At 36.9% G+C, this 19,644-nt stretch overlaps 1 protein-coding gene across 4 annotated transcripts in view; it reads left to right on the forward strand.

Moving 5' to 3' along the window:
- Window positions 1-19,644, forward strand: part of LOC134670207 (uncharacterized) — a 123,963-nt gene that overhangs the window by 67,224 nt on the left and 37,095 nt on the right. For all 4 annotated transcript variants that reach the window (XR_010099030.1, XM_063527922.1, XM_063527923.1 and 1 more), the window contains exon 2: window positions 1,649-1,682. The gene's annotated coding sequence lies outside the window, so the exon portion shown is untranslated. The remainder of the gene's footprint in view (window positions 1-1,648; window positions 1,683-19,644) is intronic.

Below are 19,644 nucleotides of genomic sequence, written 5' to 3' on the forward strand. Positions count from 1 at the left end.
CGTACAGAAAAAGTTAAAAGCAATATTCTATATTTTACTTAACAAAACATACTTGACTTCAATTACATTTGTATGTATGTAGTTAGTTGTAAGTGTTATTCCAAGCCCATAGCCTGAGGCGTCGGGCCCTCAGCCCTTTAACCCCAACCCGTCGCCAATAAACCAAGTGCCATCTATGTAACATCAAAAACATTTCACAACGTCTTACCGACGTCCAATCAATGTCATCTATTAAACACACATTCAAGCCTCAGCAGGTATTTATTGATCGGTCGTTCGCTGGACTGTCTTGGCAGCCAAAAAGCAGTATGTAAGTATGAGGTTACCATTTAACACAGTTAAGGGAGTATTTGTGAACCTTAAGGCAACGAGTTAGGTCTACCAATGGTCATTCTAGCATATTGCTGTTAGTATTGGTATATGACATTTTGGAATTGTGTTCGACCGCTTGAATTGAATTGTCGCTTAGAGGTGTTTGTTTATTAAGAATTATGTGGCATTTATTGTCAGTCAATAATCCCGCATGTGGGCGCTCGCTTATCGAACAATTGGCTGAGCGACGTTGGTCAAGCGCTGTGTGACGCTGACTCATAGGGCTGTGCGATGTCCGGTCGATTTTTACTTAATTAAAGGTTTTATTCGTTTTTTGTTTGCCAATTTACCTTATTTTACACAGTCATACTGAACCCTGAAAGAAAAAAAACGTACGTAGGTATAGGCTTAACTATTTCCAAAAGCAGAGTAACATAATAAATAGAAAAAATAGATAAAATTAGTGTCGATTCGCCGTACATTATTTGGTCAATTGGTCATATAGTTTTTCTGTTTATTATTAAATATTAGTAAACATACAAAGTTAATAAGTTAAACTTACATAATGTTTTCATTCGCAAAGGTTAGTAAAATGATTAAATATGATTTCCACTATTTTCATACAGATAATAAAATACATACTTAAAAATAAGCCTATATCCAAATAATTAGTTCTTTTTAGGGTAAAAACGAGTAAAAACGAGACCCTATTACTAAAGACTCCGCTATCCGTCTGTCTGTCCGTCTCTCTGTCTGTCACCAGGCTGTGTGATAGCTAAACAGTTGAAATTTTCACAGATGATGTATTTCTGTTGCCGCTTTAACAACAAATACTAAAAGCCAAATAAAATAAATATTTAAGTGGGGCTCCCATACAACAAACGTGATTATTTTGCCGTTCTTTGTGTAATGGTACGAAACCCTTCGTGCCCGGGTCCGACTCGCACTTTGCCGGTTTTTTACTTCAATATATTTTACGCACTTATTTGTTACCGGCGTCAGGTTAAGCATTCAATGGTTCTCAATATTATCGTTTAGTAGGGCCACGCCACAGGCACGGCAATCTACGCACTAAATTTATTTGACGTTAACAGTTTGTCATCGTTGGCTCGTTATTTTTATTTGCTTTTTATTGATATTGTATTGTACTCAAATAGGTTTTCCGCCCGCGGGGACTATTGACGTCATAATCATTCACTAATAACTATGTTTGCGTTTTATTATGCCGAATGTTCTGTTTAAACATAGGTATACTCGTACAACGGCTTTTTTATCAATATTACAATACGTTTTATTTTCTACAGCTATTAAATCAATTCCTTTCTTTCCATTTCAGGATCGTGAGCGGCCCAGCTTAAACATGTCATAAGGTATGTTAATCTCTTTCCGAGCATTTAAGAGAAAAAATAAAATACGAAAATGTTCCGTACGATGGATTTTATAAAGGGGCTTAGGGTTGTAACGCTGTGACAGCTATTGGCATAACAAAGCCCTTTCACTGAGTCTATAAATCGGCTTTTTGTACAGAGTTTAGATGTCAAAATGTTTAATTAACTTGCCTATTAATCCACGAGTGCAAATAGTAGCAGAAGTCAAATGTGATTTTTGTTGTAATAAGAAATCTTAAGTCGGCGACAATTATGGCTATTTATCACGAAAACTAGCTAAAAGTAAATAATAGCAGGCAGCAAACAAGTAATTAAAAGTTGATTTACACAATGATCGATTTCGTGACAATAAAGGCAAAATAAATTATAATCTCTAAAATAAAAAAGCGAATGTCTCTTAGGTACTAATTGCAAATAATTACTCAAGTTCTTAGTTAGTAAATATTACTTTAATATTAACGTAATGTCTCTCAATTAACTGTATACCTATCAATGGCGAATACTTAATCAATGTCGAATAAGTGGCCAGGCGTGAACGATACTCCCTACTAAGCAGTGATGCGGTCTCATTTCAGTATCCACCTAATGCCGGCTGGTTTAATAGGCACAGTGCAACCGTATTTACCGAGAGCAAACCCGCTCGCCAGTCTCCCGTGCTAATCAATAAGGACACATGAGCGGATGAAACTCAGACGCGCTTACGCTGTTTCAAATTGATATGGCAGTCCGCCCTGGGCGTATGTCAACCGCTCCGTTCCAGGTCCCATGTTCTTAATGCTTACCGAGCGGAAACTGGTCACACCGTCTAGCGTACCAGTGTAAATGTAAACTTAAATTCTGTAATAGACCTACGTGAACGGAGAACGCTCTAATTCTGGTTAGTCAGTGTGTCTGACTTTTCCGTACTTGCTAAGCAGTTACAATAAGACTCCAGATTATGGCGTAATCCCCTTTCTCTGGGCTAAGCCGCTTTCATAGCTTTGTGCCGAGGATGTAACGCTGATTCCCGTCAAGTGTGCTCTAAATCTGTTTTAGTCTGACGCATATAAATAGGGTTTGCGAATTTAAAATTAGATTCGGACCTAATGCAAAGTCTGAATAGATAGTCTATAATTCATTTTAAACATAGTAATAGTTGAGTAAACATGATACCCAGATTAAAATATAATCCAAAATCGTGATTCTCCTCCTCTTCATCTATTGACAATAACTTATGTATACCAACTTGATCCTATTAGACTTTTCTAAGGAAGTTTGAAATCTTTATTTTGTTGACAAACGTCAGTTATTATCCGCGATCACGACCATTAATTGTGACCTCCATCAAAACGCCGGAAATGAAATAAATTCGCGATAGACCCGATAAAATTATGTTTTAATTATGGTATGTACCACATAGTAGTAGAGTGTATGAGAAATTACACCGACGATCATTTGGGTCAAAACTAAGGTGAGAAAATGAACTGGGGTTCTTTAAAAATAAAATTTAATATATAAAACTACAGAGGGCATCTCAATAAAAGTACAAAAGGGGAAAGGGACTCCCTTTCCCCTTTAAGGGAGTTCTTTACTATAGGTACCGTATGTATGAAATTTAAGATATTAATAGAGTTAGACAGTGGGAAGATCGGTAGGTTTCTGGGCGGAAACATTAGAAAGCAATAATAATATATCCCTGACTCCTCCTCTCAATATTTTCAAGTTAGTCTATAAAATCGGTTCAAAAGAACATGATGGTAGCCTGGCAATGTGTAGAAGCTAATGTGGCTTTAATGTGGCCGGGGCGGCGCGTGTCGAGACATCGCCCGGTGAGATTACCGAATAATCCTCCTTTCGTACGGTCGGAGCAGCCACTATTTATATTTAGCAATTTGCTAATGCACTTGAATTGATAAAAATATTCTGCTGTGTCACAAGAGTCATAACATTAACGTGAAAATTGTTAGGCAAGCTCCAATAGAAAAGGCTAAAAAAATTGTACGCTTTTTTAATATAAAAATGTTATTAAAGTACAATAACAGTTACTAGGTTAGGTTGATATCAACTTTTAAAGGTTCATGGTCATTTTATTTTCATCGTAATTGGCTAGTTGTTTTGATAACGACAACGGAGATTATAAAATAAAATTATAATGTTAAAGGTATTGGGTAAAAGGTGACTAGGTTTGACGGTACTCCAAAAACAAATTCAATTAGAATGACCTGAGTTATTCACTATTTACTTTTGTAGGACTACGCCGTAGGCCCTAGCTAGAGTATTTTAAAACGCAGGTATTCGAGAGAAATTTAATTAGTCATGTTACACAAGATGTTTATCCTATATTGAATTCAAAATATTTTTAGCATCAAATATTTATAAAGTTAAAGGCAACAGGCGCTCAGAATTTTACGTGACATTGAATATTAGTTTCACTGGTCGTGGTCGCGGCTGACTGATGTCCCAGCAAAACGTCAAAACAGAGATTTGTGCATCTACCCGTCGGTAAATCAAGGTAATTGAATATAATTCGCGTTAGACCCGTCTATAATGTGAGTTAATATGTGTTCAAAACGCGAAAGTTTAAAATATTATATAAAATATTGGCCCAAATATATTTTTCTGCAGACCGTAAAGCGCGCAGAAGTGACTTTTCCTCTTGTTGTAAGCTGACGCCGCCATTTACCGAATCAATGCGATTTACGATTTACTTCTTAAGTAACTCTTACTTTGCTAACTCGGGGCACATTGAAAACATAAACACTTTGGTTAATAAATATCGAAATAATTTTAAATTATGAGTTGATGTTTCCTTCGAAACTTTGTAAACATTAATTAAGTACTTTCTTGTTTTACCGTAACAAAACCAATAAGGGCAGAGGTTGGATGTTTGTTAGTTAGATACAAACTTATTAGAAATATCGATTTTAGGGAATTTTACAACAGTAGGTAATTATTAAGTACTTATTCTTATCAGACCCATTCTCTTAAAATCTATGAAATAATGTTTTTTTTTATAAATAAATGTACTTATTAGGTAACAAAATGAACAGCAACATACTTAAAGCCGACCACTGACTAACAGTCCGCCGGACGATACCGGCCGGTCAGTTGTTCGGAACTGTCAAATTTTTGTTCTAACTGACAGGCCGATATCGTCCGGCGGCCTGTTAGTCAGTGTTCGGCTTAAGAGTTGAAAGGATATCATTAAATGTGATAGTTCTAGTTAACATCAGCGGTCTAAACCTATAATTTTCAGATTGAAACAAAAAGATTTAAGTAGGTACAGTCAAGGAATTTAAATTCCGATCCATTTCGTACTTTGTCACAGTGACAACCGTATGAGGTCTCTAGCGGCTTTCATATTGATTGTCACTGTGACAAAGTACGAAATGGGTCGGAATTTAAATTCCTTGACTGTACTTACTTGTTATGTTTTGTTTGTGTTCTGAAAATTGTTAGGCAAGCTCCAATAGAAAAGGCTAAAAAAATTGTACGCTTTTTTAATATAAAAATGTTATTAAAGTACAATAACAGTTACTAGGTTAGGTTGATATCAACTTTTAAAGGTTCATGGTCATTTTATTTTCATCGTAATTGGCTAGTTGTTTTGATAACGACAACGGAGATTATAAAATAAAATTATAATGTTAAAGGTATTGGGTAAAAGGTGACTAGGTTTGACGGTACTCCAAAAACAAATTCAATTAGAATGACCTGAGTTATTCACTATTTACTTTTGTAGGACTACGCCGTAGGCCCTAGCTAGAGTATTTTAAAACGCAGGTATTCGAGAGAAATTTAATTAGTCATGTTACACAAGATGTTTATCCTATATTGAATTCAAAATATTTTTAGCATCAAATATTTATAAAGTTAAAGGCAACAGGCGCTCAGAATTTTACGTGACATTGAATATTAGTTTCACTGGTCGTGGTCGCGGCTGACTGATGTCCCAGCAAAACGTCAAAACAGAGATTTGTGCATCTACCCGTCGGTAAATCAAGGTAATTGAATATAATTCGCGTTAGACCCGTCTATAATGTGAGTTAATATGTGTTCAAAACGCGAAAGTTTAAAATATTATATAAAATATTGGCCCAAATATATTTTTCTGCAGACCGTAAAGCGCGCAGAAGTGACTTTTCCTCTTGTTGTAAGCTGACGCCGCCATTTACCGAATCAATGCGATTTACGATTTACTTCTTAAGTAACTCTTACTTTGCTAACTCGGGGCACATTGAAAACATAAACACTTTGGTTAATAAATATCGAAATAATTTTAAATTATGAGTTGATGTTTCCTTCGAAACTTTGTAAACATTAATTAAGTACTTTCTTGTTTTACCGTAACAAAACCAATAAGGGCAGAGGTTGGATGTTTGTTAGTTAGATACAAACTTATTAGAAATATCGATTTTAGGGAATTTTACAACAGTAGGTAATTATTAAGTACTTATTCTTATCAGACCCATTCTCTTAAAATCTATGAAATAATGTTTTTTTTTATAAATAAATGTACTTATTAGGTAACAAAATGAACAGCAACATACTTAAAGCCGACCACTGACTAACAGTCCGCCGGACGATACCGGCCGGTCAGTTGTTCGGAACTGTCAAATTTTTGTTCTAACTGACAGGCCGATATCGTCCGGCGGCCTGTTAGTCAGTGTTCGGCTTAAGAGTTGAAAGGATATCATTAAATGTGATAGTTCTAGTTAACATCAGCGGTCTAAACCTATAATTTTCAGATTGAAACAAAAAGATTTAAGTAGGTACAGTCAAGGAATTTAAATTCCGATCCATTTCGTACTTTGTCACAGTGACAACCGTATGAGGTCTCTAGCGGCTTTCATATTGATTGTCACTGTGACAAAGTACGAAATGGGTCGGAATTTAAATTCCTTGACTGTACTTACTTGTTATGTTTTGTTTGTGTTCTGAAAAAAAATAATAAGTAAAAGTCCGTGCAGACACAATATTCTACAAGGCGGTAAAATATTATGTTTATAATTAAAAATATTTATGATTATGATACGTCATAAACTATGACTTATGATTAGTATTGAGTAAACTTTAACCTAACCTAACTTTCAAGGAACATATATTATGCTGCGTCGTACAACGAAGTAATTTAAAATCCGAAGCCGTTCAACAGCCGAAATCTGTTTCCCACAAACCAACCGTATAATCCGATAACTTTCCAATTCCTTTCCTAATGCCAGTCATGTTCGGAAACTTAATCCACGCTCTACCTAATTGAAGAGACAAAGAAGCCTACTAATCAAATCCTGTTAACGGTACCATATTTATCGATTGATTTTTGTCTCGGCTACTTGCCACGTGTGAACCTGGGGTCTGCTTCGCTACTAGCCCCAAAAATTGTTGTAGGTACTAGTTTTGATGAAAGCAACTGTCATTGCCTTCTTACCTTCCAACTAAGGAAGGAAACTAGAAAAGCGATTGGTAAATATCAAATGATACTTCACGTATTCATATTATATTATATAAACGTTTATATTATGGAAATATCGTTCATTTATTTTGCACCAATTTTCCGCAAGTCTGCGACACTGTGCGGCACAAACATATTCAGAACAAAAATGCTAGTACCGCACAGTTCCGCACAGTTCCGCACACTGGTGGAATGTCGCCTTAAGATAAAATATGCACAATATTTACTATCTTACAGAAATAACAGCGAACAAAGCGACGGAGGTACGTTTAAAAATAACATTAGTACAAACGATTTTATTGACATTTTAAGATTGGCATAATATATCTATAAGAGAGACATTCCATTTCCAACTGCAGCTGCAATACTGTTAATTTTACTATGGAAATTGACAATGACAACGACGCGTTTCCATAGTAAAATGAACAGTATTGCAGCTGCAGTTAGAAATGGGATGTCACTTTAAGTAAGTAGGTACTTACATAACTACAAAATGAAGTAATCTGTGGCCATATGTGCTACTACAGTTTGTAACATCTGGTCGCGCGCTGAATTTTCATGCACGCTAATTTTCAATATGAGCGAGATAGAAAGTTCATAAAACTTTTGCAGATGTGTATGAAAGCAGACGTTTTACGATGCTGACGAAAACTCATTTCTATTTTCATAGTACTAGTACGACTCATATTTGACCGTAGTTCTGTAGAAAGCGACCAACTTTTTATTTTTGTCAAAGTGACTTACACCCTATCTCAGTGGCTTTGGTCGCTTTCTGCATTGATAAAAAAATTGAGTTGGTCGTTTTCTGCATAACTATGGTCATTTATACGATATTGAGCAGGACATTTTTAGGATTCCGTACTCAAAGGGTAAAAACGGGACCGTATTACTAGGACTCCGCTGTCCGTCTGTGTCCGCCTATCTGTCAGGCTGTATCTCATGAACCGTGATAGCTAGGCAGTTGAAATTTTTCAGATGATGTACTTCTGTTGCCGCTACAACACCAAATAGGTACTAAAAACAGAATATAATAAACTACCTAAGATACTACCTTATATACTTATACAGGTGTAATGCATAGTCCAGACTAAATAGTCCAGAGGAAAAACAATGACTATTCATTTACATTAAGAGATAATTTTTTCAAGCTTATTAGCACAAACTGTAACTGTCGGTATTATCCATAGTGAGTTAAAATGATCTCATTGCCTGAAAACAGGGAGCACTACATAAACGACCTTTAAACAACACAACAAGTACCAACAGGTATAACAAGACCTTTAAAGAATGAAAAAAAAGTGGCAGTTATCTTTTTTTTGTTTGACTCATTATATAGTTCGTTTTTTTTAGCATTAGAAATTAGGTAAACAATCTTGATGTGTCTTTTAATGGAAAAACACATTTTAAAAATAAGTTACGGCAAATATGTAACAATTATGAATCTAATACGATCATTTATATTCTTCTGCTTTCATAAGTAATAGTTTTTGATTTTTAAAAAGCGTTTTTCAATTAAAAGACATGTCAAGATCGCTTACCTTCTTGCAACTTCTTTCTAATGCTAAAAAAACGAACTATAGGTATAGGTACGGTCGAGGAAATGGATTCTTTAGCAATTTGCGATTCAAGTAAATTTGGTTGTACATACTTATTCTAAGAGCTGTCCAATGTAAAGAGAACCGTAAACTGCTAAAGAATCAATTTCCTCGACTGTACATTCTGACATACTACTCACTAAAGCACCACCAAGATACGTCATTAAGATATTTTGTGTGAAAAATCTGTCGATTCCATTCCTATACCAACAGCGGAAAGATAAAACCTTCCCACCTGTCAGAGAGACGCGTCATGGGGCCCGATTCGGATTTTGAAATAGATATCTATTAGATATCTTTTAGACATCACCAAGATACGATAACGATATGTTTAAGATCTAACCTGTCAAATTTGACATTTATGCGATTCTGGAGATACTCTTGAACGATTTCCACAGGATATGACTTAGTGATCCAATTCACATCTAATAGATATCTTACGCTATCTAACGTAAAAGTGACATTAGTTGCCCGAATTGCGCTGCAAAAGAGAACTAGTTGATATCTAAACTATAACGTATCTAGAATGGATCTAGTACGTGTCGTCTCTTGTGAATATCTTGAAGTTCGAATACGGCAGCCGGGCCAGCCGACTGTTATAACAAAATGTGTCATTTACTGCCGTTAACAATAGATCCGGCCATGTGTCTATTGTAAACATGGTTTCCAAAGAGATGTATCTACAATTGAAATAGATCACGCAAATGCACTAGCACTTCTTAATTCAAATTTGTCAACTCGTCTCGTTTGTCTGACTTCAGCTACAATCATTCAGAAAGCAATTCCCAGTTTCCTAGAGATTCAAAGTATCCCAAGTTTACCAGTTTATTATACTATAAGGACTGTTCAGTTTACTAAGCGGACACTCTTACACCTCTTTTAATCGGCGAATTTAAAATCAATTGACGTACAGCTCATAACAATATAATTAACTATCCCTTATTTATCAATTGCTACATATTTGTTCCCATAATAGTCAAATATTTTTCCCGAAGGACCGAACAAATTTGGAACATAGCAAGTTAGTTCTGCAATTAGGATGCACAGGCTAGTATTCACTGCGAAAAATCGTAAATATGTACAAATTTTCCAAGTTAAACGTGAATAAAATAATTAAAACATTTGGAGAGCATCATATGCTTGAAGATTTTACAAAATCCCGGCACAGAAGCGGCCCGGCCAATCCAGAAACAAAACTATTGTCATGCGGCTGTTAAAATCAATAAATAACTTATCGGTTCGCGAAATTCCTAAGACAGCAGGCGTTAGAGTAGGCACAGATTAAAATATAAGAAGTATGTACAATAAATGGACCCATAGAAAGAAAAAAATGGACAAAAGAATTACAGAGCAGCGAAAGCAATCGAAAAAAAGAAGCGTCAAACTGTACTACATTTTACATTAAGATAAATTTCGTAGCATTTTAATGGACAACGGAAAATGCGTAAAATGTTGCTGTAGTACGTTACCAATGGCCCTGATGCTACCATGCCGTTGTAGAAGATCATATATTCGACGAGGAGAGTAACATCAAAATTGACCAATTCATGAAGAAAGTCCTTGTCTGGCAGGCAATTGGTTCCTGTGGCCTTAAAAAGTTTGTTCTATTTTGCGACATGAACTTTGGTTGCGACATTTACAGAAAATAATGCATCTAATAACGAAAACTTTCCGTCTATCAGACGCATAATGTCACTTCTTCATTTCGGCCTGATTTGGCAAGTGCCCACTATGCTGGTCAGAAAGTGAAGCTACTGAATTTGAAAAACATTGATTTCGTTCAAAAACAAGTCAACTCATCTAATTGCCCGGAGCTCCACTCCATCGAGTGGCACTAGACCAATGTGAAGATGTACTTAAAAAAGGGTAGATGAGAAGCTAAAACGTTGAAAGAATTCAAACGAATGTTGTTTACAACTTGTCAAAAAGTGTCAAAAATTGATGTGCAAGCACTTGAACGGCGCAACCGTGTAAAAGTACGAAAATCTTACCGATGTTATTATATTATACTATATTTACATTAAAATGTTTTGCGTTGGTTTCCGTTTTTATTATATTTATCTAAATAAAGCGATTCCAGAATTAGAAAAATGTAATTTATACTTTTTTGTGTGTCCGCTTAATAAAATGAACAGTCCTTAGTATTATAATTATACATTGTCCTGACATTGGCTAGCTTTTAATACCTATCACAGTACTCATACTCACATACGGAAGCTCTTTCATTCTTCTCTTAAGGTGGTTCGCCTAGGTTACTCAAAACTTAACTCTCGCTAGATGGCACCACTTTTGCAAAATTTCAGGTTTTATTTTTTTGTGAAATAGTCATGGTATTTGTGTACTTAAAAGTATGTTTCGCGCACTCTTTAAATAAATATTGAACTATTAAAATAAACATTGAATACTTCATTGTGCAAAAACCACCTTTTTAATTCGACGGAGTGTTGCTGTCACGCTTTTTCCTACTATTACTCACACATGCAAACAGTGTTTCCGTGATCCTTGTAGTAGACAATTTCACACAACGTAAGTATGTTGCAATAGCGTAACGGTATGTTCGTGGAAATACGTGCAAGAGGATTGGGGTTCAAGACTGGTGCGAGTAGGTAATTTCTTTTTGTTTCTCCTTTGTGTTATCTTACCTTTAAACGAGCAATTATTATATATATGTTACTGTAAAAGCCCGAAGTACGGCAAAACCTAGGATTTACCGGTAAAACCTAGGTTTTACCGATGCCGATCGGTAAAAGCCCGAAATGTTAAATCTTACTAGTTTACTTCGGGCTTTTACCAACACCGCTATGATAAATCCTAGGTCTTACCACGGCGACCGGTAAAGTTTGAATCATGCACTGATTCTTGAGATTATTAGATGAAAAGTAGGTAGGTTTGGATCTCCCGGTTCTGCTGAAGGTGAAAGAGAACTCTACTAGCCTGCATCGTGGCTAGGCACCCAGGTTTAGGTATAGTTAACTTTAAAACCGGATCTGCAGCTGGCCACTGTATTGGGTAATAGAAACGCGTTCCGTATGTGTTTCGCTTTCCAGATGACCAGGGTGCCTAGCCAAGATGCCAATGGTGTACGCTCCGTAGCGAACGAAGCGCAACCGTGTCTGTCGCATTAATATGACAGAGTGATAGAGAGAGGTATTACCCTAACGTTCGCTACGGAGCGAACGACTGGCATCATGGCTAGGCACCCAGATTTAGGTATAGTTAAGATTACCGCCGAATCTGCAACTGGCCACTGTATTGAGTAATAGAAACGCGTTCCGTATATGTTTCGCTTTCCAGATGACCAGGGTGCCTAGCCAAGATGCCAATGGTTTACGCTCCGTAGCAACCGAAGCGCAGCCGTGTCTGTCGCATTAATATGGCAGAGTGATAGAGAGAGGTATTACCCTAACGTTCGCTACGGAGCGAACGACTGGCATCTTGGCTAGGCACACAGATTAAAACGCTTTTTAAAAATCAAAAACTATTACTTATGGAAGCAGAAGAATATAAATGATCGTATTTGATTTATAATTGTTACATATTTGCCGTAACTTATTTTTAAAATGTGTTTTTCAATTAAAAGACACGTCAAGATTGTTTACCTTATTTCTAATGCTAAAAAAACAAACTATAGTAATAATTGTGTTTTTCATTCATAGAAAAAATCCATTATTTTTAACCACAGGAAATTTTATACATTTATTTTTTATTGCAGTGAGGATGTCCTGACTGATTGTAAAAATAAGAGAGATTAGGTAGAGTATAATTTCTAATTTTCTTTGTCAAAAATAAACGAATACGTGTAGCCCATACGTAATCAATCGATTTATGATAATAAGAAAAATTAAATAAAAATAAAAAAACAATATGAAATTTAGATGTAACAAAAATACAAAAAGTTATGTTCCAGCATACAATGACTGGGGATCGAACCGGGAATCTTCCGTTTGTAAGCAAAAAAGCGACTGTTTGCATAACACGCCATGATAGTTCTTAGCCACAGAACACCGCCTCTAGAAACCTAATATTGGCCATTTTGTTCGCGACGCAAATCACCAAACTGTGAGGCGCGGGAGGGGTGCTCCCGGCGTTGCGATTGGTCGTTCCAAACATGGCGTGCTGACACGTGTAAGCGTAGGGATGGGACATGTTCATTACTTGCAGTGGTACTGGTACCAATGGTACCGAAATCTATTGTGGTAAAATAATTGTTATCAATAAAGTCCACAGATTTATTACTTCAGAATAGATATGAGCGCCGATAGGCATTTAGCCGGCGGCGGCGCGCCGGTCAAAATCGGTCGGCGGCGGCGGCGAATCGGCGGCGTGGCCTTGAAACACCTTTGATTAATGAAAAAATAATTTAAACCGACATTTTACCGAAAAAACATGTTTTTGCTGTAGGAAAGTTATAAAATAAGTGCATTTTTCAATTTCAAGGATAATTTATTGAATAAACGTTCGAAAATAGTTTTATATAGTATAAACACTCGCATAAACCAGTATCGCGCTTCATCAGAGCCAGTCTTAATCTTGGTGAGGCCGTGGCCGGAAGATCTTTGCGAGGCCCTTATCTTTTGTGCTAACTAAACAGTAGCGGATTGACTGTATCATCAGGAAAACGTCGAGTCGATATTCTAAAGAGCCGAAGTGAGGAAAATCAAGCTTTTTCGTTAACCAAATCAACCCAACAAAACCGATTTATGTCTAAAGGTGAGGCTCGAGGCCGAGCTCCACTTAACACCGAAGACCTGATTCCGACGCCTTCCCATGCGAGCATGCGAGGCCAGAGGCTGAGCTGCTGGTATTAAGCATACAGCTTAGAATCGAACGCCAATTGTGAGCTTGGCTGACGGCCGAATGCCTGGAGCGCCGATTGCGGTGCGCTTCTGTGCAAGGCCGAAGATCAAGCTGCAAGAGAGCAGAGCTTAGAACTAGTGGTCCAGTGTAAGCAAGTCCGAAGGCCGATAAAGACCGAGGCCATAATGTTAAAAACTACGGAAGCGCCTGTATCCCCATACAGGCGCTTTCGTGCGAGGTCAAAGCCCGTGCTGCAGTGGAGCTAAGATCGGACAAAAACCAATGACCAAACATTTTAAAAGCGAGTCCGAAAGTTGAGCTCCAAACAGAGCCGAAAACTTGGCGATTCAGATAGCGGCATACTTCCATGCGAGCGATGCGAGGCCAAAGATTGAGCTTCGAGAGAGGAAAGTTTGAAATTTGAACAATGGCCAAGTTTAAATGAGAGCCGTTTTCGACGCCCTTCCTTTGGACGTGAAAACGCTTAATATTTTTTTCATTCATATTCATTTAATCCATTGTTCTCATGCTCATCAGTACAATAGGTCTTACATTTTAGTTATCGTAGGTGCATGACACCCTGCTAGGGTATACAATACAGGACATGTTACTTAATAACTAAACTTAATAACTAAATAAAATTTACAATTACAGTAATTATAATAGCAAAGTAAATGATTTAAACTTTAAAGTAATTATCATGCAATACTAGGTTTAAACTAAATTTAAACACTAGATTACCTACTTGATGTCAATTAATTTTATACAAAAAAGAAAATGTAAATGTATATGTTATTAATAAATTGATTGATTGAAAAAAAAAAATAATGTTTTATGTCATGTCATCTTCTAAAAATTCGTCTATGGTATAATAACATTTCTCGATAAGCATCTTCCTTAATTTATTTTTAAATAACTTAATGTCGCTTAATTGTTTAACAGTCTCGGGGATTTTATTCATTATGTGGACACATCGATAGAAGGGACCATTTTTAACTATGGCAAGCTTGCTAGGCGGTAAGATGATTTGATTTTTTCGTCTACTCTCAGGTTTGAATACTTCCGTTCCGTTAAATAAATATGGGTGGTTCCTGACAAATACTGCTGCCTCCATAATATACATAGAGGGTAGTGTTAATATTTTATGGTCTCTAAAATGCTGTCGACAACTATTTGGAATGCGCGTATTGGTCAGAATGCGGACGCACTTTTTTTGCATAACAAATAGTTGGTGAGCATCGGTGCTCGCACCCCACAGGACTACGCCGTAACTCAGCCAGGCGTGCGCGTACGCATAATAAGCCGTCATAGCAGATTCTAAATTTGTATTTATTTTTAAAACACTAAGGGCATATACAAACTTTGCCAGTTTTGATTTTATATTTTGGATGTGCGATTTCCAGTTTATGCCGGAGTCTAGTTTAATGCCTAGTAATTTAAACTCAGTGACTTCTTCAATTGGGCTGTCATTGATATCTAAGTGCAAGTGCAACGGTTTCTTCTGAGTAGGTTTAAACTGAATTACTTTTGTCTTTGTTAGGTTAATGTCTAAATTGTGTTCATGTAGCCAGGTGGTGACCAGGCTAATGGTTTCTAGTAGGCGCGTGTTGCATTCCGCACTATCACCACAACTTAATAATATTGACACGTCGTCTGCAAACATAACGCACTTCGTATCATTTTATGTATTTTATTTATACACATCGTACCAATTGTTTTACACTATATATGCAATAATTATTTTTACTCATTACATTTTCTTATCTATCACTATACACTATGTTCATGACTCAAACGAAACCAGTTACAACATTCAATAAGCAGCTTAAAATAGGTTTGTTTAATGCAGGTTCCCTAGGCACAAATCAGGACAATCTCATAGCGGCTACTACTCGGCAAGATGTTGACGTGCTTGCACTTAACGAAACTTGGCTGACTGCAGAGGGCGACGGGCGGGCCCCGGTGATCCCAGGGTACAAGTTGCGACACATACCCAGGCCTCAAGGTACTCGTTCGCGAGGGGGAGGCGTTGGATTTTATATTAAACGCAATCTTAATGCCCGTACATTCCCTCACCCCGTCGATCCTCTGCATAGATTAGTTGAGCAAATGTGGCTTACTTTGACGGTGAATGGGAGAAAGCTAGTTATTGGTACAGCTTATCGGCCACCTTGGATGGACGTGGATTTATTTTTTGACGCAATTTCTGACACAATTAGTTCAATTCCGAATTATGATAATTTAATAGTATTAGGAGACTTCAATATAAATATGTTAACAAATGCAGACTCAAGAATAATTAAATTTAATAATTTTTTGACATGTTTTCAACTTACACAATTAGTTACGCAACCTACGCACTTTACAGAAAAAAGCCAGACTCTACTTGATGTGGTTTGCACAGATATGAAGGCAAAAAATATATGCATTGAACATGTAGGCACACTCTACGGACACTGCCTCATAGTCTGTGAATTTAATATCAAACTAGAAAAGCCTAAACCATATCACATAACTTACAGGCCTCTCAAAAACATACAACTTGAATATTTTGATAGGGACTTGCAGTGTGTGACTTTGGACCCTCTGTTGAATTCCGGAAATGTCAATGACATGGTCAGAGTATTCAACAAGAACTTACTTTTCTTATTCGACCTGCATGCGCCTTTAAAAACAATCACACTCAAGGGAGGTTCTCACCCCTGGATTACAGACACAATCAAGGATATGATGCGGCTGCGTGATAAGGCTGCAGCTGACTTCCATAAGAACCGGTCTGAGGGCAAACAACAATATTATAAGGACATGAAATCCATAGTAAATAAGGCTCTGTACTGTGAGAAATCAGCATATTATAAAATTAATATAAATAATAAAATAAACGATCCAAAATCCCTATGGAAAAATTTAAAATCTACTTTATTGCCCAAGAAAAATACAGAACTGCCGAATTCATTCAGTGACCCAGAAATAATTAACACACATTTTCTGACCCTACCGGGCACTCCAGACATTAGAATATCTGACCTCACTTACTTTGAATATCATAGATTTAATGACTCTGTCTTTCATTTGCACCCATCAAGCTCTGATCAAATAATTAAAATTGTTAAGAACCTTAAGTCTAATGCCGAGGGCTGTGATGGCATTAATTTAAACATGCTATTATTGACTTTTCCTCATACTGCAGACATAATTACCAAAATAATAAATATCTCTTTTTTGACATGTACATTCCCTGACATCTGGAAAGTAGCAATTGTTCGCCCACTTCCTAAAATATCAAACCCATCTGGACTAAAAGATTTGAGGCCCATTAGTATTCTGCCATGTCTCTCTAAAATAATAGAAAAAATTGTAAGTAAACAACTAACTGACTATTTAGAGACCAACAATATCTTACCAGATGTTCAGTCGGGTTTCAGAAAGGGGCGAGGCACAGCGACTGCCCTGCTGGATGTCACTGACAATATCTTGTGTTCCCAGGATAAAGGGATGTGCACACTGTTAGTACTGCTAGATTTTTCCCGGGCTTTTGACTGTTTAAATATTAATCTGCTCTTATCTAAGCTTACTTACTATGGATTTGATAATAATGCCGTAAAGTGGTTTGACAGCTATCTCAATAATCGCTCTCAATGTGTGAAACTAACTCAGATCAATGGCACCATAAAGACCTCGGTTCAGGCCAGCCTTAAGAGAGGCGTTCCGCAGGGATCGGTTATCGGTCCAATCCTATTTATTCTGTACTCTGCTGATATAGGGACGCAGATCACACACTGTAAGTACCACATTTATGCGGATGATATTCAAGTGTACATTTCTTGCAAGGCAGATGAAGCAGATAGTGCAATTGAAAAACTTAACCATGATCTTAGCAAAATTGCATGCTGGGCCAAAAATAACTGCTTAATGCTCAACCCTAGCAAGACCAAATATTTAGTCTTTGGCAGCAAACAACAACTAGCGAGGTTTAACCCCACGGCCAATGTGTTATTGATGGGGCAATCCATTGAGCGAGTTCAGGAGGCTCGTAATCTCGGACTCCTCATGGATAGTTGCCTTCGGTTTGAGCGCCACACTGTTAATGTTATCAGAAGCTGTTTTTATAAACTTAAAATTCTTTATAAGATAAGGCCATATATAAATGAAAATGTGCGTATAAGGTTAGTCGAGTCTCTTGTTCTTTCTAAATTAAATTATGTTGACAGTGTATATGGTCCCCGACTTCTTGCCAAGACAAAGAAGCTTATTCAACGCGTCCAAAATGCCTGCGCACGTTTTTGTTTCAGCATTCCCTCAAGGTCACATGTCACTCCATTCCTCAACAAACACAATATGCTAAAAATGCAGCATCGACGCAAACTCCATTTAGCTTGTCTTCTTTTTGGTGTCTTGAAGTTCAGTGCCCCACGATATCTTTACGATAAGCTGATGATCAATAGGACGCGTGAACGCCGGCAGTGTGCGATACACCTACTTCCACCTCGACATGCTACATCAGCGTTCCGTGGTAGTTTCCGATATGCAGCAGCAAAAATTTGGAATAATATTCCTCCGCCAATAAGGAACCTGCAAAATGTTAACACTTTTAGATGCAAACTCAAACAGTTTATGTATTTACACCAAAAATCACAGGAAACTTTGAGTCATGACACTAGTTGCATATAACTTGTTTTGTCTCTCGTATTTATATAGACTTACCGTTCGTTTTTGTCCCTTTTGCTTTGCCATATTGCTTCTTTTTTAACTTCTTTATAATTTTAAGTTACGCTTACTTAATATTGTATTGTCCATCTTCTTATAGTTTTAATTTTTTCCATGGTGCGACCATGCCATGCCATGCTTGTAGATAGTTTTAGTTACGCAGGTTTGAGGTTATGCAAGTCGCCGCTGGCGCTAGCAGCTGCAGGCAAGCGTTGACGCATGGTATGGTCGCGTTCATAATTTTACGTCTACCATAAATTTTTGTCTATGTTTATGCTTTTCTTTTCATTTTGTTTTGTTTATTTTCTGAATTATTTTTCTTGTATTTTGTAATTTCTGTTTACTTAATTATTTTTTCTGTGTATCTTTTGCAATGTTTTCAATATGTATCTTTTTGTGTTATCTGTCGTGGCATCACCGAATGGGCCCTACGGAAGACCAGCGCTGGCTTTATAGCTAGCATTATGCTGAGTTGGGTCCATTTCGTGATGCACACTTATTGTTCTTTTCTGTTCTTGCTGTTGTTGTCTGTACATGTTCGTACATGTTTTGTGATCGTCACGAATAAAAATCTTTTATCTATCTTTATCTATCAATATTTTTAGGTAAGTCGTTGATGTATGCTAAAAACAGCAGGCAACCGAGCACACTCCCCTGAGGTATGGAGCATGAGGTATGCCGCATTCGCGAAGTGATTATATGCGTTTCTCCTGTACTGTTATCAATATGGTCGAGCTGTACATATTGTCTGCGGTTTTCGAGATATGATTTAAACCACTTATGCGCTACTCCGCGGATTCCCATGCCGTACAATTTTTTAAGCAAGATTTCGTGAGAAACGCGATCGTAGGCTTTAGTCATATCTAGCATTAGCCCCACCCCGTATTTTTTATCATTTATGTAGTTTAAGGTTTCATGTATGTAACTAAATATTGCATATACAGTGGAACGATTGGTTCTAAACCCATATTGACTACTATCGAGTATTGAGTACTTTTCGAGAAAATTATAAACACGGTTGGACATCACCTTTTCAAATATTTTAGATATACTTGGCAAGAGGGCTATAGGTCTGTATTGGCATGGATTTTTACTGTCACCCCCAGGCTTAAGGATCGGTATTATTTTCGATATTTTTAGCAAATCTGGAAATACTCCCTCTCTAAGAGACTGATTTATTAAAAGGGTTAACGGTGTAATTAGTTCCAATATACATATTTTTATTAGTTTCGGTGGATCTGAAAGTAATAGTAATATCTGAAATTAACCCCTTTTTATACATTTTAAAAACATTCAGCCATGCTTGCAATGGTTAATTTCGCGGCGAATGACGGATTACCTAACCAGCTGGCAAAATTTGTAATTTCGTTGTCCTAAGACTAGTAGCGCGGTTACCAGACAGAAAAGTTTGAAT

This window comes from Cydia fagiglandana, chromosome 13 (genome assembly GCF_963556715.1).
Source record: "Cydia fagiglandana chromosome 13, ilCydFagi1.1, whole genome shotgun sequence".
Lineage (NCBI taxonomy): Eukaryota > Metazoa > Arthropoda > Insecta > Lepidoptera > Tortricidae > Cydia > Cydia fagiglandana.